This window comes from Lipotes vexillifer, unplaced genomic scaffold (assembly GCF_000442215.2).
Source record: "Lipotes vexillifer unplaced genomic scaffold, Lipotes_vexillifer_v1.1 scaffold1162, whole genome shotgun sequence".
Classification (NCBI taxonomy): Eukaryota; Metazoa; Chordata; class Mammalia; order Artiodactyla; family Lipotidae; genus Lipotes; species Lipotes vexillifer.
In genome coordinates this window covers 2,059,298-2,086,506 of record NW_006779033.1, presented here as the reverse complement: position 1 = coordinate 2,086,506, position 27,209 = coordinate 2,059,298, and the positions used below count along the sequence as shown (strand labels likewise).

Here is a 27,209-nt window from a genome sequence, read left to right as displayed (position 1 = left end):
AAGAAAAATTCTAACAAGTAGCAAGAAAAATTGTTTTATCCGATGAAAGTCATGATGCTGTACAGTACACGATTGTAACGGGTTGCATCATTAGGCCTCATTTCCTGGAACGGAGTAATTTAACCATGACCACGGCAACTGAATGCCACGGTGGTATTTGGTAGACCTTTCTCATTCCTGAAGGACGGCACAGAAAAACTATACTATACTCAGAAATGCTTCATTTGAGGTTTTAACAATGTGGACAACACCTCATTCTGGAGACATCCCTTTCTCAGAGAATGGCACAGTATTAATGTAGGGACAGGGCCTGCGATGGGTCTGGAAGACCAGGCCACAGTGCCCCGTGATGGCTCCAGGGCCCGGGCTCAGGGGATGCACTGTAGACAAATGTGTGGTTGCGGTGTCTCAGGACAGCCCTGTGCGCCAGAGAAGCACACTGTCACCTCGAAGGTCCCCAAAGCTTCTAGTAGCCGCAGTAAAAACAGAAACAGGTGAAATGAACTTTAATAATATATTACTTAATCTAATACATCCAAAGTATTATTATCTTGACTTGTAACGTGTATAAAGAATTGTTGAGATATTTTACATTCTGTTTTGTGCTCTTGGAAATCTTGCGTCCAGTTCACATCTACAACAACCGCGGGTCAGACCAGCCCTGCTCTAGGGGCTCAGCAGCCTCGGGTGGCGGGCGGCCGCAGTCCTGGACGACAAAGTCCAGCACAGAAGAATCCCCTCTCATCCCTGCATTGATTCAGGGACCGAGACCCTTCCACCCCGCGGATCCTTCCATCCCAAGGGGCTCAGAGACCTTTGCTTCCAGTTGGCAGACAGGAAAGACCGGAAGTGATGGGTCATTCTGCTCTGAAACAGGCTCCAGCCTCCTGGACGCACAGGGCACCCAGAGACGCCGTTTCGGCCCGAGCAGCCGCCTCCGGGCAACAACTCAAGGGAGGACCTCAGATCTGCAGAAAGCTGGCAGGGTCTCCACCCGCATGGTTTTCTCACGGACAAAGCAAACCCCGTGTTCCCAACATTCCAGGACTGACTGGGGTCACCAGAGAGGAGGAGATAAAGCACGCCTTGGTTGGGGGTCAGCAGCCGGGCGTGAGTGGCTACAAAGCCAGCACCTTCCCTGCTGGCGGGCGGCCACAGGCTCCCAGCCTGATGGCCCTGGACGCGTCCCGAGCGAGGTATGAACCCCAGCTGAGCTCCACGCGGCCGCTATGTCTGACCTAGGCCTCCAGTGGATGTATGGTCACTCCGGCTGAGTAACACGGGCCCCCAAATCTTAGTGGCCTAAACCCGCCACCTCTTATGCTCATGAGTTCTCTGGGTCAGCCATGCGGACAGAGCTGCTGTCTGGGGCCTGCGCTGGATGACGCCCAGGCTGGGGCTGGACTCTGTGTCCAGGGCAGGTGCTGATTCGTCCCTGCGAGCACTCAGGCCAACTCAGGCTTCCTCCTCAGCGGACAGCTGGACCCCAGGGACAAGCAGGTCAGCTGGGACCTGTGCTCCATCTCGGCCACTCTGCTCACCGAGCTCTCACGAAGCCCACCCGGCTGGCGAGGGTCTGGGGCAGCAAGCACGGCCATGACCTGCCACCCGGGTGACCTGCTCAGCACTCTGAGCTCCAGAAGGGCTGTTGTCTGCTCAAGACCCAGTCACTCCCACCAAGAGGTAACAACTCCCTTTTGTAAAAACACGTTCCTAGAAATAGAGCCCGGAAGGGTGCCGATGAAGGTGGTGAAGGGGCCCAGCAGAGACGGCTCTCAGCCAGGACGCTGAAATATCAGATAAAGAGGGAGATGTTAACACGACAGTGGTCAAGGGGTAAATGCACCCAAACGAGCCACAATTTCAGCGTGACGCTACAGTGTGTCCCAGAGGTCGGTCTAAGGACGTTCAAGGTCGCACTCTACCCCACACAGGAGGGTATTTTAATAACTCCACAGAAATGGTAAAATAGTGAACCATCAGTACAGTTCAACCCAGTTCTCACCAGAGTTCGTTAAGTCAGAGCCCTCAGTGAGGTGGACAAGTATGAGGCAGAAAGAGGCAAGTGGCAATGCACTTGGCCGAGAAGCGGGCTGAGGATCAAGCGTGTAGGAAGGGGGGTCGGCTGGGGGAGGGGGGGCAGGGCTGGGCTCCGGGCCGGACTCTCAAGACAGCAGAGGCCAGAGGCCGAGGCTCCGGGGCAGGAGGTGAGCTCGGCACCCCAGGCTTGGGGTCCACGCACCGGGCTTCAGGCTACACAGCGAGCCCAGCCCTCGCTGGCCGGTGGGTGCACGAGGGCCCAGGTGCTGCCCACAGCCTGAGCCCGTGGGCCGAGAGCCCTCAGGGCAGTGCCACCCACCCTCCCAGGGGACTGGCTTTTGCTGTGAGTGCAGCAGTTCTGGCGCCTCCCAAACAAGACAGCTGGAAATGACATGACTACAATTAAGGAAATCTGTCTGTAATTTGTGGCATTTTCATCATTCTGAAAATCATAATTACTTCAGAAAGAAAGAACAAAAGAATGACTACCAATTACTCAAAAAAAAAGAAAAAAAAAAGAAGAAAGAAAGAAATTGAGTAAATTGAGTGTCATGTAGGGTGACCAACTACAGATGCCCTGAGATGTCACCAGCTCAGGGACCCACAGCCGTGTGCCCCAGCAAACACAGTCCTGCAGTCACTCAGGACACTCCAAACTCATTTGTGTCAAAACAACAGTTTCCCACTTAATAAAATGAAAGGCTGACAGACTCAAACATTTACGGCATGTTTTTTTGGATATGCCTTAATCTCCCCCTTGGCTAAGTTGCCATCATATAAATCAGGCCCTTAAGTTATCATTGTTATAGTAGCAATAAAAATAATAATAAAAGTACTGTGAGGTCAGAAAATGTCAAGAACAGTCAGAAAAATGAGAGAGACATAAAACAAAGTACAAAAGACTATAGCTAGAATTCGAAAAACTCAGGTACTGTACCTCCAAGTGTATTCCAGCAGGAGGTGGCTGCCACGGCTGTTTTATTTAATGAGTCTCCACATAAATCCCAGCTGCTAACCATGTGATAAGTCCATCTCTGCAAACAAGGGGCCCCATTCTCCATCCGTGCTCAGGCCTGGCTGCCACTAATGGGAATTTCACTTCCAAAAGGGAAAAAACAGATCTCGAGATGTTCTTTTGGATTTATGGTTTTGTTTTGTTTTTTTTTAAATCTAAACATTAATTGGCTTAACTCTGTCTTGTACAACAAAATTAACATGTAAAGTCTCTAGGCCCGAATATATAAAAAAGGCAGGAGAGGAAGCCCCAGATGCCTGAAACACTTTTAACGTGGAGAAGGTAGAAAGATTTTCCTGAGTTACCAAAGAGAGAACTTCGACTCTAAGGTAGCAATAAAGCATAAGTCAACGTCACAAGTTTGGAATATTTTCTGTAGACCTGGTGACTGAGGTTTCTGTGCTGATGCACTGCTGTAAAAGCGGGGTGTGCCCAGGGCCCCCGGGGAGCCCAGCCTGGCCGCGCTCGCCTGTGACCTTGGCGGGTCCTTACACTCTCCCGGGCTCAGCTGCCCAGATGTCAAACTGGAATATTAATGCCCAGAGGTTAGAACGGGCAACAAGAGAAGGCTGGGCCAGCCGGCCCAACACAGGCACAGAGGAACCATGAGTCACGAGGCGGGGACCAGGTGGCCACCAGGGCCATGGTCGGGGGGAGGGGAGGCACACAGGTGCAGCGTGTGTCACTGTGGACACCCCCGGCCCTTCAAGGTCTTCACAACCAAAAAGCAGGGCGGGGGCGGGAGCACAGAAATGGGTTCCTTCCTGGGGCTTTTTTGTGGGTTCCTGAGAGGTGTGGGTCAGTTCATTCACAGACACGGGGTCAGCAGAAACGCCTAGAAAATCTGATGGACACGGCAGGGGAAGAAAGGCCGTTTCTGACACTCATCAGCAACGGCGAGGCCGGGCAGCAGGGCTGCAGGGGACGGTATCACTTCTTCAGGGAGCGGGATCCCACAGGCCCCTCCTCCCGGGCCACACGTCAGGAGTCTGGAAGCCCCACTTGGCTCCAAGCCTCCTGATTCAACTCAGCATCTGTATTTTAGGTCAAATCACGTTCAAAAACCGTATGCTTGATTTAATTCACTGCCAGATCCCTGGATTTTCTTTGCCTCCCTCCCCAGTCTGTTAGTGCAACGTTATGACGTCATCCTGACGCCACCCACCCGGATTCGAGGGCACGGCCCCAACATGACTGCCTTCCCCTCAACACCAGCCACAGTGTGGGATCCCTCGGCCACTGTAATCCTGACCAACCAGCTACAAATTCAGGGGTTCCCATGACCCTCTCAGGTTTGAGACTTCATTAGGATGACTCACAAAACTCAGGAAAGCACCACAGTATGCGAAGGACACAAACCCGGACCAGGCAGGTGGAGGGACACATCAGGGACCCCGGGAGGGTTCAAACATGACGCTTCCACGCCCTCAGGACACAAAAGCCTCCCGCACACGTGTACAGTCACCAACCAGGCATCTCCACTGAGCCTTGGTACCCAGAGTTATGACTAGGGGTTCATTACGCACTTGATTAACTGAATTCTTGGCAATGTGGTTGAACTTGATCTCTAGCCCCCTCCTCCCTAGAGGCCAGGATGTGGGCTGCCCTTGTGTGGCTCAGAGCTCCAGCTCTCTCACCCGGCGGGTGGCCAGCCCCATCCTACTAGCTAGTAGCCCACCACGAATAACCAAGATGCCCCTGCACTTAGGAAATTCCAAGGGTTTAGAGCCTCGGTTCCAGCAGTGAGGGACAAAGGGCAGCCAAATTCTCTATTACACAAGAGTCAAATGTAACCGGATAACAAAATGTCCTTAATACAACTTGCTGTCGGTTACACAGCTAAACTGTGCTTGCATTTAAGAGTGGCATATAATCTCACTCCCGTTTAAATAATAACATACTTACATTTGTTAGCTCCTACAATTAAAATGATCTTTGATTCACTCTGATATCTTTTATTATTTTTCCCCTTCTTGTGTCCATAAAGATACATTTTTTCTGTCCCTAAATACATGACATTGCATTTATTGCTGTTGAAATTCTTAACTATTTTTCATGAAATGTTCCCCCCTCCCTCTTTCCATGAACAACCTTACCAACCCTATTACTTGTTGACAAATCCAGACATAAAACAGCATCACTACAGCATGACAGCTCGGGAATAATCTCTCAGGGTTTAGGGGACGTCAGACAAGCCCCTTTGTCAAGAAGATGAACCATCAATTAATAATAACAGTAAGAGCCCACACTCACGGTGTCCTCAGTGTGTCAGGCACAGCCTGGCAACAACCCAATGGGGTAGAGACTCCGGTTTTCTCCGTTGCACAAATGCGGGAATCGAGATTTAGAGAGATTCCGTGACTGGTCCAAACTCATGAGGAAAGAGGTGGAAGTGGGTTTTAAACTCAGTTGTTTGACACAGGCATCCAACTCTTAACTGCCATTGACTTATTTACCTGTTTTAATGGAGACGAGGCAAATTATCCATGAAATTTCCAAATTTTTCAAAATATCAAGGTTTTCAGTAGTTATAGTTAGAACTGAAATTAGATTTGAGCTTTCTTCTATATCTGAATATAACCAGGAACACGTACATGGTTTTAAACAAATGTCAATTCGCTGCCAACCGTCCTGATGCTTGGGGATTAAGCGTGAGGAAGGCTGTTTGCTCACACCCGCTGGCTCCCTCACCTCTAGTGGTTGCTGAATAACGTCCCCAAAGATGTCCACGCCCCGATCCCCTAACCTGTGAGCATGCGACCTGACACAGTTCAAGTGATGCAGATGCGCATAAGGGTCCTGAGGAGGGGAGGCTGTGCTGGTTACCTGGGCAACCAGTGTGAGCGCGAGGTCCTCATAAGGGAAGCAGCGGGATCAGAGAAGGCACAGGATGCAGTGATGTGAGGTGACGTGGCAAAGGGGCACAAGGAATGCTGGGGCCTCCAGGAGCTGGAAAGGCAGGGCACAGCGCCTCCCAGAGCCCCCAGGAGGAACACCGCTCAGCGGGCCCCTTGATTTTAGCCTGTGAGACCCATCCAGACGCTTGACCTGAACTACCAGGTAAGTCTGTGTTTGTCTTAGTCTGCTTGGGCTGCCACAACAAAATAACGCAGACTCGGTGTTAAACAACAGACAGTGACTTTTGTACAGGTCTAGAGGCTACAAGTCTGAGGTCAGAGCATGTTCAGCTCCTGGCCTGCAGACAGCCACCTTCTCACTTCTTATACTAACCCCGTCATGAGGGGCCCACCTCATGACCTTCTCTAAATCCAATTATCTGCCAAAGGCGCCACCTCTAAGTGTCACTTCGCTGGCTGGGGGGGTGGGTCACAGTCCCGTCCAGAGCAGTGCCGTTCCGAGCCCTGAAGTCTGGTAATTTGCATCAACAGCTGCAAGAAACTAATATACTTCTTTCCCTGATAAATGATACTAACATCTTACTACACTAACTACAGTTGATAATACTGTATTGTCTATTTGAAAGTTGTTAAGAGAGATCTTAAAAAATTCTCATCACAAGAAAAAAACTGTAACTATGTGTCATGATGGTCGCTAACTAGACTTAGTGTAATCATTCTGCAATCTATGCAAATATCAAATCATTATGTTGTACACCTGAAACGAATACAATGTTACATGTCGATTATATCACAATTCAAAACAAGAACGAGTCTTACTTCCTGTTTCTAGAATGCAGGGTGCAGTGGTATAGTTAGTAAAGATGAAAACCGAATATGTTTTTTATCTTTAATGCTGTGCACGTCATATAATCAAATTATATTTATTTTAAAATTAGTTTTTAAACTAACCAAAATATTACATGTAGATAATACAAGAAATTAAAACGTGCTAAAAGACTTATAATAAAAAACAGTGCCCTTGTTCCCTGCTCCTCCCAACTTGTCAGGCTCTAGGGCCCTTTTCAACACTTGTAACCATTTGGTAACTGATGTGTTTTATTCTTTTATCGCCTGATGAATCCATTTTAGGGCTTAACTATTGCCTAGTATAGCAATAGGGGATGTTTAGTACATTTACACACTTGTTTACCCTAATTTCCATCTATAATTACTTCTCAATTTTTGGTTAAATCTATATTCATAGTAGCCATCATTAATTTCTAAATGAATTTTTCACTTCTGAATCAACTAGTGGATCATGATTTCAGTTTCTTAACAATCCCTTCCCTCCCTCTACCAGACTGAATAACTGCTGGGGTTTTTCGTTTGATTAGTTGTGCTTATATATCTGAGTTCTCTCACACCCTTCAACTCTGTGAAAATGTAATTCTCCACACCCTCAAACCTGTCAGAGTACTTACTGGTCCCTTTTCGTTTTCCTCCTGGAGACACACCTCCTGAAGCCTCCACCTTCAATCACTGACTGTTTGCTCTCGACCTTCCCCTGCTGTCACCCTGAGAACGTCCTTCTCTTTGTGTTGCATCCCCACCTCCTGAACCCTATGCCTTCCTCTTGCTTGGTTCACCCCCTTGTTTTGGTGGAGAATGTTCTCCAGTAGCTTTCTCAGGGCAGTGCGTGGAAGATAATTTCTTTTAAAATGATTCATGTTTGAAAATGTCTATAATACTTTGTATAGGTTTAGAATCCCAGATTAAAAATCATTTCCAAAATCTAGAAGGCATTGCTCCTTTGGCTTCTCATGTCTGTGCTGGAACGTAATACAATGGCACATTTACTCCTGCTTTTACTCTGGATCATTTGTAAGAAACCTGTTTGTACTCCTAGAAATTTTAGGATCTTCTCTTTAATCCCAACGTTGAAATTCACAGTAATGGTCTTTGGTGTGGGTCTTCGTTCATTCACTGAGCTGGACACTCATAAAGCTTTCACAATCTCAAGATTCATATGCTTCAGTTCTGGGAAATTTTCTTCAAATAGTCCTTGGATAATTTCCCTCTACTCCCATAATGAAATTCTTATTAGACGGTTTCACTTCTCAGTGCCTTCTCTAGTTCTCGTATATTTCATCTTCCTGTGGCTCCAGGGCTAAGTTCTTGAATCCCTTTCTCTGTCTACACTTACCCACCAACAGTGATCTTTTCCAGACTCAACAAATGACTTCCTAAGGTTTCCTCGGGGGGGGTGGGGGGGCACATTTTCCTGGGTCATTTTAAATTCCCTGACGTCCCATGTTCAATTGTAGTCTCAGAACCCATGATAACATGACTATGTATTTGGGATGCACTTCTCTACTCTAGAACGGTTTTAGGAATTTATGAGGCTGTCCTAGGTGTATAGATATGGGTTAAGGAGAGCCTAAGAGTTCCAGCTGCCTTCAGAACAGTTACAATAAATTCAGATACACATAAATTACTATGCTCCTTTAAAGTAGGTCTGAATCAGCATGGGAAATTATGAATGACCTCTTTCCAGAAGTTCATGAAATGAAAACTTGATGTTTGCCCTTAAGACGTCCCAGAACTTGGAGTCTGCTCTTGTGTTAACAAGTGAATGTAGGCAAGTCCAGGAGACCTGGCTGCTCCTGAACTAACCTAGGTGAAGGCTGCGGACGCCTCACATGCACAGGTGATAGATGGAGAATATCGTGAAGGCAGCTCATCTTACTTTAAAATGCCAAAGGGAGTTCAAAGACGCCTGGGGGATAATTACTATCGTTTCCCTTCCTGCTCTGCAGTTACACGGTCACCTGGAACTCTGGGTCTCCCATTCGGCTTAGTGTTCTTAAATGCACACAAACTCTCTATTTCAAGTCTCAGCACTTCTCCCAGATACTCCAGACTTAAAAGAACAGAAAATGTGACAGTTCAGGGCCACAGATGAAGAAACGTCTGTACCCAGCATGAGGTATAACATGCTCGGGTCTGGCAGGACGAGGGATCCCCAAGGACAGCAGGAAGTGAAATGATGGAAAGTGCTTGACTGCTTATGTGGGAGTGACTTTGTTTTAAATGGACAGGAGGTGGAAATGGACCCTTCGAAATAAAGGGTGGGGAAGTGAACGGTTATCCCACATGGACATGTTTTAATGGGGAGGAAAATGAAAGAAAACAACAAAACCAACAAAATACGGCATTTAGATCTTTATGAGAAATTTATCGACACCTTTTGAAGTGAATTTACAAAGCCACTTTTTCAATACCATAACCAACACCTAGTGAGTTCTTTCTTCTTTTATGATAAACCCATGGAGATTCCCACAGTTCAATAATTACATTCCAAATCCTTTTTCTTCATATTTATTTCAACTCTACTTTGAACATTTCTCAACCTAAGATATTCTCTAAAATATCAGTTCATTGAGACAAAACTTGGAAAAGTGCAACACTGTATAAACTGCTGAGGCCGTGCAAACATTGGGGTGAACAGACACCCATCTACTGCAAAACTCACGGAGAGGTAATCGTGGTGTTTTGTGGAGGCACATTGTGCGACGTGAGCGCTCGGAGTTTGCTGGTTGAAAGCCTGGGGGGCAGCTGTGGTGCCAAGGGCAGAAGCAGAGTCAGCTCCTAGGAGTACGGCAGCCCTGGCAGAGTGTGGCCTCGGCCTGACCTCAGAAAGAACAGGGTCGATACGCTGTCTGAAGATGATGGAATGAGTGATATCGCCTTCCAAAGTCTATCAGCTCTGAATACAAATAGTGGTGCCCAAATCACTTTATAGATTGATCAAAAGCTACATGTATGTAGTGAAAGGACCCTCATATGTGTAGATTCTGGACATACTTGTCATTCTTACCCCAAGGACCTAAAATTCATTTGGAACCTCTGAAAAGGAGATAGACATGTCCTATTCCAGACTAAATGTAGTTAGATGTTAATAATATCCTAAATGTTCTAAATGAATGCATTTTTATATGCTGCCGAAGACTCCGAGGTAGTGACTTTTTTGTTTTTTAGGGAACTCTCAGTTACATCGAAAACCCACGGGGCATCAAAATTACACAAATGCACACAATGTTGGTCTCACTGCTTTCATGACTGTGTGGAATCTAACCTTCCAAATGGCCCAATCTCTTTTTTCTGTATTTATCTTTTAAATCAGCTATTAGAAAGAGGATCTATATTTCCTCACTGGAGAACAATTAAAAACTGCAGAAAACTTTCAGCCTTAAAAATAAAAACCATGAAGTAACAAATGGGAAAATTACTAGGAACCAAGCCTTGAATTCAAATAAACGTTGAAGATGATTACATGTAGACATGAGTCCACGTGAAATCCTTCAAGAACGGGCTTTGCAATATAAGGATCCTGTAAATAGATGTTCATCCATGTTAACAGTCATTCACATTGTATTACACCCAATTTCAACAGCTCTTTGCTCTAAAGATATGTAGGAAACATTTGCAATGTGACCCTAAAGAAACACTCAGATGAGTGTTGATAATTCATCATAAGTACATCACGTGCATTTACGGTGGCCAGTGAAGCCAGGACAGGAGGAAGCCAGGGCCCGGCCAGGTCCCTTCTTTCCACCAGAAGTTAGCAGGAGGTCTACAGGCGAAGAGAAAGCGTAACCAGTGCTGTGACCTCAGGTGGGAGGTGTTCTTCCAGTGCAAGCACAGGGTGTGTGCACATGTCTCCTAGAGAGGGCTCAGCAGCCGTGCACGGTGGGCCCCTGCCATGTGGGGGCAGGAAGTCCACCCAGCCTCAAAACTTCTCCCTGAGGCTTACAGAGAACGGGGGTCCCTGGTCATTTTATCTCAAGTATAACATTTGTTATTTTTCGTTAAGATAGTGCCCCAAAAAAGAGGACGAAAAAATGAGGATGGTCCAGGTTAGAAACTATATTTTTTTTTAATCATGTGTATTTTGAATCACTTGGGGTGCTTTAAAAAAATACAAATTCTCAAGCCCGACTTCTAGAGATTGCAATTAGGTAAAGCTGGTGAGGGGCCTGGGGGCTTGTAATTTTATAAAGCTCCCTGAGTGCCCTTAAAGACCAAGCCATGTTTAGGATTTCAGATTTGATGCTATTTTGGAAAGTTTCCTTGGGATACTAACTTCTCAAATCATAACATTCAAATTTCATGTAAATCTGGAACACTGAACTATGTATATTTGCTCTTTCAGCAACATAAAAAATCCACTGATTTGCATCCTCATTTCAATTAAAAATAACGAACACAAAATATTAATTTGCTGCATTTTCCATCCAAACACTTACTTTGTTTTAGTAGCAAAAAACTCGAGGAAGCAGAGAATAAGGCTTTCCCTTACTTGGCACTTAGTAAAACTCTCATTCCTCAAACCATAGTGATTTACACTCATTTGATATGTTTGTAGGGGTCCTTTTCCCATTCGCTAATAAGAAGTCGGGGAAATGTTATTTCACTTTCAATGAGAAATGTTTACTCAAAAGGCTCAAGAAAGCAGGAAGAATGGTGTCACTATACCCACATCAAATGGGCACTAACTCGTAATTCTGCTGTGATAAAGGAGATTTTAAATCTTAGAGCTGGCAGGATAAAAGTAAAGGTGGACCTGGTAAAAAGAATCCTCTCACATCTCTCTTTAGTTTAGGTAATGGATGTCGTAATAGACTTGTTTCTATCTATGCGACTTTCTATCAGATTATTTTGCGATGTTCTGATTTGGGTGATGATGCAAAGCGGGCTGGCCAGTACCTGTCAACACCATCACCACCACCGTCATCATAAGAGTTGCCAACATCTAAACATATTCACAGTCTGAAGAACTGTAGGTACACTGTGTTTAATCCCCCCGCTGGAGTCCTATGAGGTAAGTACTATTACGACGTTCATTTTACAACTGGAGATACTGAAGCACAAAGGAGTTGAGACGGTCCCAGGAAGTGGCAGAGCCAGGATCTGAACCCAGGGATCTGGCTCCCGTGCTGATGCCCTGGCACCACGTGTGCATCATGGACATGGCTCCCGTGGACCACAAGGAAAGCTGTGCCCCAAGCCTCCGTGTGACGAGGACAGGCTTGGTCACGTGTCAGACCCCTGCTCTTTGATGACAGGCAGGGCACTCTAGCTTTGTTCCAACTCTGTTTCTGACTCATTGGGGGGTATTAATGCTATGAATGTCACAGTTATTTCCTGGTTTTACACACATTCAGCAGTACTCCTGGAAAACGCCCTCTTGCAAATCTTTTACAAAGAAGTCAAAGGACATGAGGTTTTCACACTTTCCCAGTTTGGGTTTCAATCCATTTGTACCAGCTTCAGAAGAACACTCATCCTGTAATTCTAGAAATTTCAACTGTGGCTGTATATGGAAGGGGCCAATCATGCCCAAATTCTGGTTTGAGTTTACTTCTAATTATACAGCCATCAGGCACACACACACACACACACACACACACACACACACACACACACACACGCCTTAAGAGAAAACTTCTAAGGTTTTAGAAGCTATTATTGAAAAATGCAACCCCACACCACTGTGTTATCATTTTCAAATAAGTGACTGTAACGGGCAACTCTGAAAGAAGGCAGATTTTTAAGGATGTATGAAGTCAACTTTCCTGTACTCAGTTCTCCTCAGGAAAGAGCAGGACCTGTAGAACCACTGGGCCTTGTGCAAAGCCCATGTGGGAGGTTCTGGAACAACGCCGGCTTTCTGGAAGCTGATCTGTGCGGGAGGAACGGGGCTGGGGGAGCGCGAGTCTCCTTCTGATCAGAAGGGCTTCAGGCTCTCCCCGCAGCCAAGCAGCCCACTGATTCTCCAGGAGCAAGCATCCCTCCTGGCGGGGTACGTGTCTGGGAGCCGTCCAAGCGCCGGTCCCCGAGATGCCAAACAGAGCCAGCACCCTGAGCCCCAGCGCCTGCCTTGCCATCAGGTCCCCTTTCTGGTTGGGCCCTGCACGGCTTAGAGAGTAAGAGCTGGCCCTGCTGACACCCGCAATGGGGTGTGAGCTGCAGGCCGTGACACAGACCTGCTGGCTTGAAGACAGGCTCCTGGCTCGTGGGAAGCAGCCTCAGGAATCCAGCGAGGCAGCAGCTGGACGTAAACAGCTCAGAAAGCCCCAATCTGACTTCTGTCCCATGGATGGTGTGCTGGACCTAGTGAGCACTTCCCAAGCCAGTAAAGAGGCATTTCAATCCCCACTGCTTATTTTTATTTTTATTTTTATTTTTTGTGGTATGCGGGCCTCTCACTGCCGTGGCCTCTCCCGTTGCGGAGCACAGGCTCCGGACGCACAGACCCAGCAGCCATGGCCCAAGGGCCCAGCCGCTCCGCGCGGCATGTGGGATCCTCCCGGACAGGGGCACGAACCAATGTCCCCTGCATTGGCAGGCGGACTCTCAACCACTGCGCCACCAGGGAAGCCCTCCACTGCTTATTTTTAAATATGAACTTTCAAAACCTTTACTCCCAACAATTCCTAGGACATTGTTTAGTTCAAAGATGAGCAAGGGAAGGAACCTGGAGCGAGAGGACGAGGGACAGAGGGAGGGGAGGTGGAGGTGGAGGGAGGGGGAGACGGAGTGGGAAACAGGGAGTGGGGAGGGAGGGGTACCCCTCACCGGGTCCAGGCCCAGAGCCTCCTGGCAGGAGAGTCAAGTCGCTTCCTTCTTGCCCTCAATGGACAGATAATAAAACAGAGGTTCCCTTTAAAGTGCCGAGTTTCCCAGTATTTAATCCCCAGTGATGACAGTGTGTGGCACTGTTGTTCGGGTCAGACCGCACGTGCTGACCAGACCCTGGGCTCCAGCCGGGCAGGGTCTTCACCCAGGATGGGCCTTGACGCGTGACTCCAAGGTGCTTACACCAAGCTCCTTCCCTCCGGTTTTCATTTTCAAATCTGAGAACTCTGATGGGTGTATTTCTAAACAGGAAAACAATAATCCACATGCACCCTTATTTTGAGTGTGAAGGTCACTACTGTCCAAGGAGGCGAAGGAAGGCAGGGGAAGAAGCCGCTGGCTTTCCTCCCTTCCTTGGTCACGTTCCAGAACAGAGAGGCGTCACGGAGCCTCGCATGGAGAGGAGAACGCAAAGGGGGTCAAGGGAAGTGGGGGCGCGGGAGGCCGGAAAAGGCAAGTCTCGAATATGTGTGTGTGCTCTTCATTTAATGCTGTTCGTGTCATTAATGCACAACAGACCGGAAACGGCTGACCTCAGCGTGACATCCCACTAAACTAGACAAACCATCCGGGGGCTCCCTCACTGAACAGACGAGACAACTCACCCCCTGCTGCACACACCTCCCACATGCTTACGTCAGAGAAAGAATGATTTAACGAACTCTCCAAGGGTTAAAGCTAGTGGGTCATTCACACCTTGGTGTCCCTTTTTCTTTAATAATTAAAATCACTACTATTCAGGGCTTGTCTTTGGGAAGGAGAGCAGGAGGTGGGGACGCATCACCTGCTCAGGGCCAGCCTTGACCTCTCCCTGTGGCCGCCTGCCTGCCCTCCACCCACCCTGACCGGGCTGCTGGACAACGCCCACATGGGGCCACCGTCCGAAAACCATTCATGCTGAACACACCAGGTTTTCAAAGTAAAGAAGGTCCAGCTCACGTATATGTGGTACAGGGGGCTAAAAAGGCTTCAGATTCCCAGAGCCCTGCGTGTGAATCCCAGCAGCTCCACACACCAGGTGTACAGACGCTGGTGGTGGATTCCTCATAGGCGCTAAGCTTCTGTGCACTCATCTGTAAAAGCGGATGATAACACAGCCCATCTCGGGAGGGCCACTGTGAGGCTTCGAGTAGGCGACACCACGACGGGCGAGCCGGTGCGCTGACGGGCCTTCTAACACCCACCTCATCACAGTACTGCCCGGCAAGCACCAGCCCTGGGACACACGGCTGCAGCGAGGCACGCGCTTCTGCATCTGAATGCACAGGGGCGGCTTGAGCCTCCAAGAACAGTCACCAGAAGATGTGGAAGCACCAGAGCAAACCTCCAAGCAGAACTTCTGCAGGACAGAGCTCTGGAATTCCTAAAAGGGGCTGTCCAGTTCAGGGCTGCGGGCGCCACAGATTGCGGCCACGGGCAGCCACCTCATCCTTGCTTGGAGGCCAGTCCACTTCCAGGCACTCTTTGGGACACTCAACCCTGAACCTGGGACCCAGCAATCAGCACAGCCTGCCTGAGGCCAGAGTTCTCTGTATAATGCCCCCATTCTTGGAGACCACGTTGGAATGACCTTTCAGGAAGGGAGAAATATACTTTCTGGGAGGAAGCTAGGCCCAGTGGCCTTGATGGGGGACGCAGGTATGCATTTCTAGTTTGCTGCTTCGAGTTTGAAAAGTGCAAGCCATGCTATTTATATGAACAAGAATGTTCCCTTGTTGGAGAATATTACATTCCTGGATTATTGCCGTTCAAGCTGCCAGCCCTGGTAGCTATTCAGTAGATAAGTAATTAGTAACAGTTTTGTTGGACCACGAATATCAGAGATTCATTCCCTTTGAATAGAACCTTAATACAGCAGTAAAGGTTTATAGCTACATAAAGCTGTCCAGCTGGAGTGGAAGCAACCCGCAACGTTTTCCATGCAAACCCACACCCATGATGTATTTATTCCCCACCCCACCTTGCTCCCGTGGCAGAGGCAGGGAGAACGAAACAGATGTTTGCACGAGAATTTTCCCAGGCTCAATTCAAGAAGCTGAACCAGTGCGCCCACCAAGCGGATGGGGCGGCCCACACTCCCCCAGAACGATGGTTTAGGGACCCAGGGAGCCTCAGAGAGACCTTTAAAGTTGGGATGCTACCCGTCTGCGACACTAACACTGACCGTCACCAGCTTTCAAGAGGGGACAGGGCAGAGCGATCATATTTTTAGCTCGTTGACGTTTTCAGTGTGTTTATATATATCTCGGAGAAAATACCTCACCCAAGGACGCTACCCATCCCCACAAATAAATGACACTGGATGCTATCGGGCTGAAACAGGCACTGACCTTAAAGAGCAATGTCGCAGTCACTGCTAGTAACAAACTTTGAATTTGGATATTTAAGCAAACTGTTAAACAAAGACCCATATTCGCTTAAATAGAAAAACTGAGAGGCAGTAGCACATAAGGAAAGTGAAAACAAAAATGCTGCAACCGTTTCAGTTGATTATTACAATGTAAAACAAAATCTACTACCTAAGATATTTTAACAAAGTAGCACAAGTCCTCACTGAGAATCTGAATTATACATATGCTAAGATCATCTTAGTGAACATACACATGCCAGAGTCTCCAGTTAGCCTGGGGGCCTTGTATACAGTCGGCACTCAATCCCTGTTACTTGACTTGAACTGGAGGATGAGACAGAATTCTGTGAGATTAAAAAGAAGAAAGAAGGTTTCTACAAAGCGAGTACTTTCTAAAATAGGCATATCTCAAACTAATAGGCAGGAAGCGTTATTTAAAAAAATGTTTTTGCTTTAGGTCTGAAAGATTTTCCTTTCCAACTATAAAGCAGCTGAAATCCTGTATCCTCAGCCCAACGTAATTTCACGCCTAATTTATGGAAATGGAAAACCAAAGGACTCTGGGAGGGTGAGGACAGGCAGGAGGGACGGATGGTGTGACATGAGCGGGAGGGCAGGGGGTGGGCTGGGGACGACCCTTGCAGGGGCAGGCACAGTGAGGGTCCAGCAGAAACACGTGTTAGGAGGGGAACGGGGGCTCAGCTGAATGAACTTACTGTTACCCTTTTCCCCTCCCGTAAGTCTTCTCTTCCCCGATACTGTCTGAATCTGAAACATCTAATTTAATCCGCGGAGGGCCAGTGTTCCTTTTATTTCCTGTCTGTGCTGAAGCAGTCGCCTGTTTCAATTACGACTTTCCCCGCTCCTCTGTCTTCCGAGCTCCAGCTGGCTCAAGCGCACTTCCTTGGAAGGTAAAATGCACTAACTGTGCTGATCACAGACTGATAGCCTGAGAGCCACAATATTTAATAGCTGCACTGATAAGTAGGTTTAAAAAAATCCATTTTTGAGCCTAAACAAAAGGATATTATGTAGCTGCATGTTCAATTACGATCCAGTTAAATTCTTTTTCCCATTCGGTGGAACTTCACGCCGGCAGCCGACATAATTCAGTGTTAAAGCAAATGTCACCAGCACTGTAGGCTTGAGAAATGCTCCCTCCTGCCTCTCCGTTAGTGCTGCTGACTTGGGACCAGCTTGGTGCAATTATTTCAAAGAACAGCACTGTGGGATTGATAGGCCTTCTTGCAAAACCTTGGCTGGCTAAAAATAGGACTGTTTTGTAGTCGAGATGGCAAAAAAACATCTCTGGGCTGTAAACACCACTCAATGTATTTCTTCTCTGCCTTATGAAACCACATTTTTTTTTCCTTCTTTTTTCCGTCCCTCCTTACTCACAGTGGAGTTTAATTACAGTTTAATCTCTTTCAGGGAGCAGTCCTGGGGCCCTTACTGTTCAACCACAGTATTATCAAGGCCACAGCTACCATTTATGGCAGAAGGTAGAGGCTCCCCTTAGAAAACCCCCGATTCCCTCACCCCCCGAATACATACATGCATACATACATAAATACATAAATAAACACACAGTGACTTTATTACCGACTCACACTGCACATTTTTATGAGGCCCTAGAGATGCCAGCCCAATAATTAAAGAAATACCTGCGAGGCGCAGATCAACACTCACCCTGTTCAACTCTGCTGGGTCAATAAATCTGAAGGAAAACTTTTAAGTTAACAAGACTGTTTGGGCCTCCAGTTGCCAAAGCGTTGGGTTACAACTGAGGGGAAATGAGGGGGGGAGAGAGGGGGCAAGGTTCTCGGGAGAGAGCCAGCTCTGCACCCCGAGGTGCAGGCAACGCGGTGGGAACTCCACTGTAAGGCCAGGGTGCACACTGTCGGACTTGATTTTTGCTGCTTGAAGCTCACAGGTGTCTGATTTTGCGTGCATATCTTGAGAGAGTTGCTGCAATGCCAGGGCTCCCAGGAAAGAAAAGGATACTGACTTGACCATTCACCAGGAGAACAAAGCCGATGACAAGATAAAGCCAGGACTCAAGGGTGAGATGGAACGGTCACCAGTACTTGGTTTCCTTTACTGTCTTCGCTCTGTAACTGCTTTATGGCCAGTGGACTAATCAGCTCATTTTCTCTGAGGAAGCAGGAACAATAAGAGCCTTTTATTCAGCTCACAGAGCAAAGCTGGCTACCTGGAGGGTCTGCTTTCGCGCATGAACGTGGCTCTAATGGAAGCCTTTCCAACCCCACGTTCTTCTCTCCAGTCTTTTAAATCGCGCCCAGTGGGGCCACGGAGTCCTCTGGGGCTGCACCCAGACCCCCTCAACCATCCCAGAGGCTGGTCCCCAAAACAGCAACCGTGCCTCAGCCACCTACATTACTGGGGCCATTCTGCTTTTCTCTCCGTTACTTCAGGGATTTGGGGTAAAAAGCGCTGCTTTGTGCTATAACCCTGCCAGTGAATCAGAACTTCAGGGCCAGCTGGTCCCCTCAGCTGATCACACCACCCTGAGTCACTAGCTCCCCCACTACCAGAGGACAGATATATCTCTTATTTATCATGAATTGTATACACTTTCACTGGAAATTATAGAAGGTCAAAATGTGCTAAAGTAAAACACAAAGCCAATAAACAGAAAATTCTAAAAACTTACTAGAGATTCACTTCTAAGCCTTATCAATACGCATTTTTACATGACAGTAATGTGTTTATTCTATTTTGTGCTTCCCCAAGCTCTTTACTATCGTGCGCTCACTTCCATTGGCAGCTGGAATGCACTGCGCTTGATATTCTCTAGGCTAAGGTCATCTCTGCAAATTCAAAGGCAGAGAACTCCAGGACCTCAGTGGAATATTTTTCCAAGTGCTTCAACAAAATTAAAACTTTTGTTTGAGGAAAAAAAAAAAAAATGGTCGCCAAGTATCCTGTAGCCAACCTTCTAAAGAAGCTGAGTGGCTTTTTATTTCAAAGAGAAATTGAGACAGACATCTTACTGTCTGTATTAGAGTATCAACTTTCCGCCTTTTTTATCTCATTTTAGGAACTGATGGGTCCCTTTCCTGTCACATAGAACTTATAGCTCCATCTTTACATTCTTAGATTTCCATAAGGTAGCTTATTGGTTTAGCCCTTTGAGATGGTTCAATGTCACACTGTTTGATTTTATGAAGCGCTGATATAGGAAGTGGTCTGAAATGTGTGCTTTATCTTTCTTTTTTCTGTCATGTTCAATATGCGCTTAAGTATTCTAAGATACACTGTTTGTTTTCTAAGTAGGGGGAGCATGTATTATTAAACATATGTTCCTGTGTATTGAAAGGGTACACATCCATGCCATTTTGTAAGGTTGTATGGTGTTGTGCTGTGTGGCTCTGATGTAGCCCATAAGCATTCCAGAGCTGCAGTTCTCAAAGTGTGATCCGGGGACCCTGGAGGTCCCTGCCTGAGACCCTGTAATTCGGTCTCCAGGGCAAAATTATTTTTCTAATCACACAAGCCTTTGCCATTATCCTTCTCTCATGAGTGTGCAGGGGTCCTCCAGAGGCCACCTGAGTTGTGACACTGCAAGACTGTCAGAGCAGATTAGAGAATCCAACTGTCTTCTATTCATCCAGACATTAATGAGATTTTTTTCAAATGTGAAATAATGCTACTCTTCTTACTAATATTTTGTTTTTAAAAACAGTTATTCTTCATAAAATATTTCTACCATGTTTTTTTTTAAAGAATTAATAAATATCTCTTAAATATCACTGTTTTATTTTCTAATATGGTAAATATTGGTAGATACAAGCCACAAAAGCAAAAGTAGCTTGAGATCCTCAATAATTTTCAAGAGGGTGTTAAGGGGAGGGGATGGGGCTCTGAGATGAAAAGAGTTCACAAAACTCTGGTCCAGGGCACTTAGGCGGTTTCCAGTTTGGGGCTCCTCTATTGCACGGTTTCAGTTTATATGAAAATGTGGATATTTGTAATTGTGATCTGTGTGTGAAAATGTATCTAGATAACCAACTCTGTCCCAAGTCCAAATTAGTCCCTTACTTTGGAAGAAGTATACAGCCATTCAAAAATCAACCTTAGAGCCTGCAAGAGAGTTATCCCCACTAGTAAAACAGGTCTTAGTATTTGCTTATTTGGGCTACTTAAAATATTGAATACTACACAAAAAGTTCTTATAAATTTTAAACTCTGTTCTTATAAATTGAGATCTTAGTTTTGGATTCAAGAAGCAGATTCTTTTGGATCAGGGCTTATACTGTCAAAGCAATTCAAGTCATTAAAAGTCTCTGAATTTGGGCACGGGGGCCCCATCCATTGTCAAAGGAAACTGTGCGGGCACCACGGTCGTCAAAGACCCTGGTCTGTGGGCCCATTTGTAACTTAAATAGGGCTGTGGAAACACCTTTTCAACTTGATCCATTTTGGATTTTGGTACAAAAGCCTTCTGTTATTACAGCCATTAGTATGTGTCAGTGACATATAATGGATTTGAATTTGCCCAGGTTAGAATTTAGGATTCTTCCATTTCAAAACAGGAAAAAGGCTCTGTTGATATTTTCACACACTAATACCTATGACCGAAACCTAAGGTTTTATTTAAGCAATAGTCACCTTTCAAAAATAGAAGCATAATAGATACCACTCAAATTCACAAATCAGCTAATGTTTCCCTCAGAGTTGAAAGCTACAGTCCACTCTATGTATCTGTCACTGTGCCGCCATCAGGCCTCTTCAAGTGCTGACATGTCCAGTCCTATTGACAAATGTCATCTGCATACATGGTCTCCATGTAGACCCGAGAATCTCAATGTTGGGGGTGGGGCAGAGCAGTCTGTGTGCTTTGGAAAAGCACGTTCAGCACTTTAGCTGTGTGTGTGTGTGTGTGTGTGTGTGTTTTTAGTTATAATATTTATTTTTATAATTCAAAGAACAGATTAGAGAAAGTGAGATTTATTGACAGAGATCTTGTACTTACAATGACAGATTTTTACTCTCTTATAAAATCCCTTCCTTGCTTCAATCTAAACCGAAGGGTAGAACCATGGACTGTAAACCCCACAAGAGCAGGAACACGTGTGTGTTTCATGCTGTTTGGGCAAATGACCATAATGTGAACACAGTTAAAATTCACTGGAATAATTATGGATGAAAGAATGAATTTCAAAAACTGAAATATTGTTCTAATTTTTAACAAAGATACCAAAACAATTCAATGGGGGAAAAGGAAGGTGTTTTCAATAAAGCTCTAGAACAACTGGATATCGCACAGAAAAGAATGAATCTCCACCCCTACCTCACACCATACACAAAAGTAGTTGTAGGTGGATCACAGATCTTGAGATGAAAGCTAACACTACAAAGCTCCCTGAAGAAACATGACCACAGAGACGAGCAGATTCTGGAGGAAGACACAATAACCCTAACCTTGGAGGGAAAATGATAAACCAAACTTGACGACGATCAAAGACTGCACATCAGAGGAAACCACAAAGAAAGTGAAAAGACAACCAGAGAAAATACTCCCACTGCACACAGCTGACGGAGGACTTGATTCTACACAATATAAAGAACTCCGACAAGTTAACGCAGGAAAGCCAGGAGCCCGAGAATTTTCAGACTGAGTGCACCATCATTTGTCCAGGGAAGCAGAGTCAGAGCAGCCAGCAGGGAGGAAGCCCGGGCTCATCCAAGCAGCCCTGCCACCTGGCCCCCCCACAGGAGTGGTGCACAGTTGGTAAAGGAAATGGCAAGAGGCTTCCAGTTCAACCAGGGAGGCAGAAAAGTAAGTGGGAAATTATAACGGAGCGCGAGACTGCGCAGTGAGAGCCTCGAGGGGGCGTGGCTGAGCACAAGGGCAGCCCTCAAGGTCACATACCTGGTTTCATCTCCTTCCAGTCTTATTTGCATTAGTGCCCCTTCCACATACACACTTGGGTCTCACTTGCCCACCTCTGTTCTATGCAGAGATACACAGCAACGACCACGGCGAGGTTCTAGTTAATTCTGTGCAGAACGGACAGGTAGGTGTAACGCCCAGAACTTACTTTCAAATGGAGGGAACGTTCTTGGAATTTTCTTCTTGATCAGTATTTGGAGTTTGGCTTTTGAAACAAGTTCTTGAGAGTGTTTCATGCTGTTAAGTACATAACTGAGTTTCTCTAGCCCTGGAATTTGTCAGACATACACATATAACAATTGCATCAAAGGAAGCACGTTTCCAGCTTAAAAAGAAAACAACAAAAAATAAGTACTGCCTGATGTAGCAATTTTGAAAAAGATCCGTTTCCTTTGTTGAGAATTTCAAGATTACCTTTTTCTCCAAACTTATTAAAAGGTAAGGATGGTTGGAATTAAACCGAAGTCAACATTACAAAATACTACTGATATAAATGGAGATTTGAAAAAAAAGAAATCCTAAGCTCTCACTGACACCACTTGCACTAGCATATGCTGTGTGTGTGTGTGTGTGTCTGTGTGTGTCTGTGTCTGTGTGTGTGGTGTGCAGGCATATACAGACCTACCTACCTCTGTGTCCACTTCTGTCTCTCTCCCTCGGGTATATGTAATTAAGTTGAAGGTCCTTGTCTTTTTCTTTTTCAAAGATGATTTTACATCAGTTATTTTCCATGAACACATCTGGTGTTTCTTTAAAGCCTGAATTTACTAATGAAAGAAGGATTTGTGCCTTTTCAACATAAATCCATTTTATTTTCTCCAGGCTCTTCCTTCTCTACTCAAAGCTGATGACTTCTTAAACCAAAATGGTTGGTCAGAATCCAATCACGAATATAAAGGCAACTGAAAAACTAAAACCATGAAGGAAGTGTAAAATATTAGTGTCCAGACATCCAAGACGAACGTGGCTACCGTGCAGCTTCCACAGCTGTACTGGCCTGGAGCCCATGTGGTCCCCCAGATTTAACAGGACCCATTACCAGTAAGAGTTTTATTTGCTTAATAAATTACATGCTAAAGCACAATAGCCTAGGTTCATAGCTGTAAAATTGCCAAATATTGTCAATGACCACTCTCTGGTCATAAATAACAAAATAATCTATGACTCATTGGATTTTTGATTCCCAGGGCAATTCTTTCTCACCGTTACTCAAAAATGTAAAAAAGTGCCTCTACGTGGCATTTTATGGAGGTTATAAATTACTCAGAGGAGACGACACAGGACAGATTTGTTGGCCAAGTAACAGGAACCAGCCAACCAAGCGTGTAAATTAAAGAGCCAGCGACAAAGAAGAGGGCTAGTGAAAGAATTCTGCAATCTAGGAATAGATGAGGAGGATTAACTATGAGAAGAGAGGAGGGGGTGGAAGGAAAGTGACGCACAAACCACTCCCGGAGCACTTACGCAACCACTAGGGGCGAGGTATGAAAATGGTCGGACCGTGGCCTCAAAGAACAAAGCTCAGTTATCCTTGAAATACAGTTTAGGTTCACAGTCTTAGGGTGGACACTGAGGTCTAACAGGTGCCACAGAGATAAACCTGGGACGGTTATTTTTTTTTTAACTAACATCAATTTTCAAACTGATTCAGTTGATTAATAGTTCTTCCATTTATTCAAAGAACAGATACTGAGCAGGTGCTGTCTGCCCACCCTGAGGCCAGGGGCTGGGGCGCGGATATCAATCAGGCACAGCCCTGCCATCCTGGAGGCTGGGACGCGGGGCGGCCCCGGCCTGGGATGGTACAGTCTGAAGGCTCCTAAGCTAACCCAGCCGGGGTGGGAAGGCCAGCTCAGGAGAGGCTGTGCTCAGAGGACCACAGCTCAGGAGAGGACAGTGGGGAGGCAGGATGGAGACAGTTTTCGGGCAGATGGACCAGAGTAAATAAAGGTGGCCTGGAGAGCCTGGTCTGTCCTGGGAACAGACAGGGAAATGAGGGGGAGGGAAGGGGGGCCATCGCAGGGGTCTCCTCTGCCCAAGGGGGTGAGGACAAGGTCAGACCGGCTTTGGGAAGGTTACTCGCCTTCAGCGCCGTGGCTCAGTGCATCAGGACGCTGATGACCAAAGTCAAGCATGTTTAAACAGAACCATCTTGGAAACTAAAAATTTATCTTGGTGGCAGTTAATTATGAAAACTAGAACAGACTTGGCTGTCTTCTTTTCACACGCACTGAACACGTGAGAGCCCGGTGCTTTTCCTAGGAACCGGAGGTGGCGGCCGCAGCAGGGTGACTCGGGCGGCGCTGAGATGGGCTGCCCTGTACCGGTCTCACCGGCCCCTCCTTTCTTCATGGGGCTCTTTCTCCTCGCTGTTCTCAGGACAACTGGCAATGGTTTAGGACAGTTCTGACGACGGGAAGTAGAATCTTGTTGATTAGTTTGTCCCACGCTACGAGGACAGAGTCTAAAAGCTTCTTTTAGTCTCTTATGACTTAGAGGGACTGCTGTGCTGGGTAAATTCTCAGGCCCACTGAGGCTGAAATGATGAAATAATCCTTTAAAAACTTTCACCTTGTCCGTGGAAATACATCCTGTTTCACAGGAGTCAACCAAGAACAGAGTCCCGAGGTTTTTCTGGTATTCACTATGCAGCTACGAAGTTTGAACTGCTCTGAACAGATATTTGAACCAACAAGTGATGCAAGTTTACTATCAGCTAAGTTTCATTCATCTTTATGTCCCCCACAACTCCCACTGGTATTCTGCACTTGGTAGGTGATTAAATACATCTTGCATAAATGAAAGGAATGCGTGCTGCTTTTAATTATTAGTAGAGACTCTATTACAGTTTACTATATCTTCAACATATAAAATTTTATATGTATGATCACTACCAGTATTTTGATTGTATGCAAATTTTTTAAACTAGAGACCTCCATAATGCTTTGGGGGACTTAACGGCAAAGGAGGTATCTTGCCTCTTGCGTGGGAACATCCACAGGCATGACCTCTGTGCCTTGTTGAAGGGTGCAATACTGCCCATCCTCCATCGCTCGTGGACAGCAGGAACTCCACCTGTGATACCAGTGACTGCTGGTTTGTAGTCCCATTTTGCTCTCCACCGTTCTCCGAATAAGTTGGATGGTCCGTTTTCTTTCTATTTTTGGAAACTTTATTTCCGTGCGCCTATTTCCATTTTAAGGGTTTGCAGAAGAACAGTTTAAGGCCACCCAGTGGCTGTTCCTACCGCTCGGCGGCCTGAGCAGTGGCAGCTGCAGACCAGTCTTCAGTGGCAGGCTGAGCACTGCAGTCTTCAGCAGGGAACCGCCGAACAGGCACAGGGGGCACCTGCACACCTTCGGACCAGTCCGCCACCTCCAGCTGAGCAGCAGGGAACTCAGGAGGTGGGGCGGTCCATTCACCCTGAAATTCCTCCTTGGCCACAGCCTTCTCAGCTGCCGCCTGCTCGTCCTTTTCAATCTCTTAGGGTCTCTGCAGAAGCAGAGGTCAGGCATGACCTCCCAGGGGTGTTCATGGGAGATGGTGCCATGCATGCGCAGAACTTCCTGGGCAAAGCATCCACCACATCAGACCCCCTGAGTGAGCTCCCCTGTTGTTGCATGGGATGGCAATGTCCATATATCACAGAGGAGAGTCTGTGTCACACAGAGCAACGGTAGGCAGGTTAGCATAAGAGGCCTCTGTGAGAGGCAGGTGGGCAGCCCTGGGATCAGTAGCCACTGGAATACTTGGATCCCGGAAGGCGGCCCTGGATCTGGTTAGTGAAGGTCCCAGGAGTGAGGCGGCCAGAGACAGAAGTGGCTCCAGTGACAGCAGCAAACTTCAGCCCAGCTCGCTGGCCAGTATTCCTGGAGGATACGACACTGATATCAGCTGGGTTTTCAATGGCAACAGTGGCACGAGCTGCCAACAGAAGCTTCTCCCAGGTTCTCTGCAGATTTATGATGTAGATGCCGTCACTTTTCCTTTCGTAGACGTGCTGTTCCATTTGGAAGTCAAGCCTGGTGCCAACTAAGTGGGTTCCTGCTGCAAGGAATTTGAGGACATCCTCCTCCTTCATTTGCAGGACATCAAGGGCTCCAGACATTGTGAGAGCTTCCCTTTAAGTTACGATGGGAATCCAGAACAACGCTGTATGGACCCCTGCCTGACTGGCGCGGAAAGAAGCTTGATGGTCCTTTAAAGCAAGGACTATGTTCACATAATCCTCTTTCAACACTTAACACACATCCACTGAAATTAAGTACCTAATTTTAAAATGTTCTGTGTCCATAATTTTAGAATTAGAAGCTCTGGTGTTCATTCATCTTACTCATCTAACTAATGTTTGCTGAGCACCTACTATGCTCCTGGTACAGCGTTGGATATATAAAAATAAGGGCACCTTCTTACTGTCATGGAAATCACAGTCAAGGAGGAGAAGAGAATTAGGGTTAAGATATGGGAAATAGGGCTTCCCTGGCGGCGCAGCGGCTGAGAGTCCGCCTGCCGATGCAGGGGACACGGGTTCGAGCCCCGGTCTGGGAAGATCCCACATGCCGCGGAGCGGCTGGGCCCAGGAGCCACAACTACCGAGCCTGCGCGTCTGGAGCCTGTGCTCCGCAACAAGAGAGGCCGCGACAGTGAGAGGCCCGCGCACCGCGATGAAGAGTGGCCCCCACTTGCCACAACTAGAGAAAAGCCCTCGCACAGAGACGAAGACCCAACACAGCCAAAAATAAATAAATAAATAAATTTATAAAGTACTTGAATCAACTAAAATTTTCATTTAAAAAAAAAAAAAAAAGATATGGGAAATATGCTAAAATACGGCTCTGTATACAATGGCACAGGAGCACAGTGGAGGGAGGAGCTGTTCTGAACGGGATGAAAGCTGGGCTGCAGCAACGCTTACAGAGGTCAGATCTCAGATGAGGACCTAGTAGGATGCAGGGAGCTCACAGCCCAAGAGAGGCTGTGCAGCCTGGGCCAGGTGACGGGAAGAGCAGGGTCACAGGCCTGGCCGCGCAGGGTGGGCTGCGGGATGCCTGGCTCTCCCGGCCACTCATGTGAAGAGCTCGTGAAAGAGAGGCTGAAGACAGCAAACGGGGACCAGGTGAATCTTACTGAGGACTTTAGACTTTTGGTAGCTCAGGTTGCGTTCAGAGACGCAGAGAGAACCAGAGGTTCCCAGTGGAGCAGCTGTAGAATCTTCCAAGAAATTCAGGAGGAGGATGTGAGGGAGGCAAAGAAGAAAGGGAAGGGAAGGGGGAGAGGGAAAGGAGGATGAGGAGTGAGGGGAGGACACAGAGGGGAAGGAAGGGGGGAGGGGAGGGAGGGGAAATGAGA

The 27,209-nt window shown here is 46.8% G+C and overlaps 1 protein-coding gene and 1 pseudogene across 1 annotated transcript in view; both read right to left on the bottom strand.

The window, feature by feature from the left end:
* The window catches only part of GMDS (GDP-mannose 4,6-dehydratase), a 489,690-nt gene that overhangs the window by 129,093 nt on the left and 333,388 nt on the right, over positions 1-27,209 (bottom strand). The gene's annotated exons all lie outside the window — the stretch shown is intronic.
* LOC103078542 (40S ribosomal protein SA pseudogene) lies at positions 25,081-25,968 on the bottom strand (annotated as a pseudogene).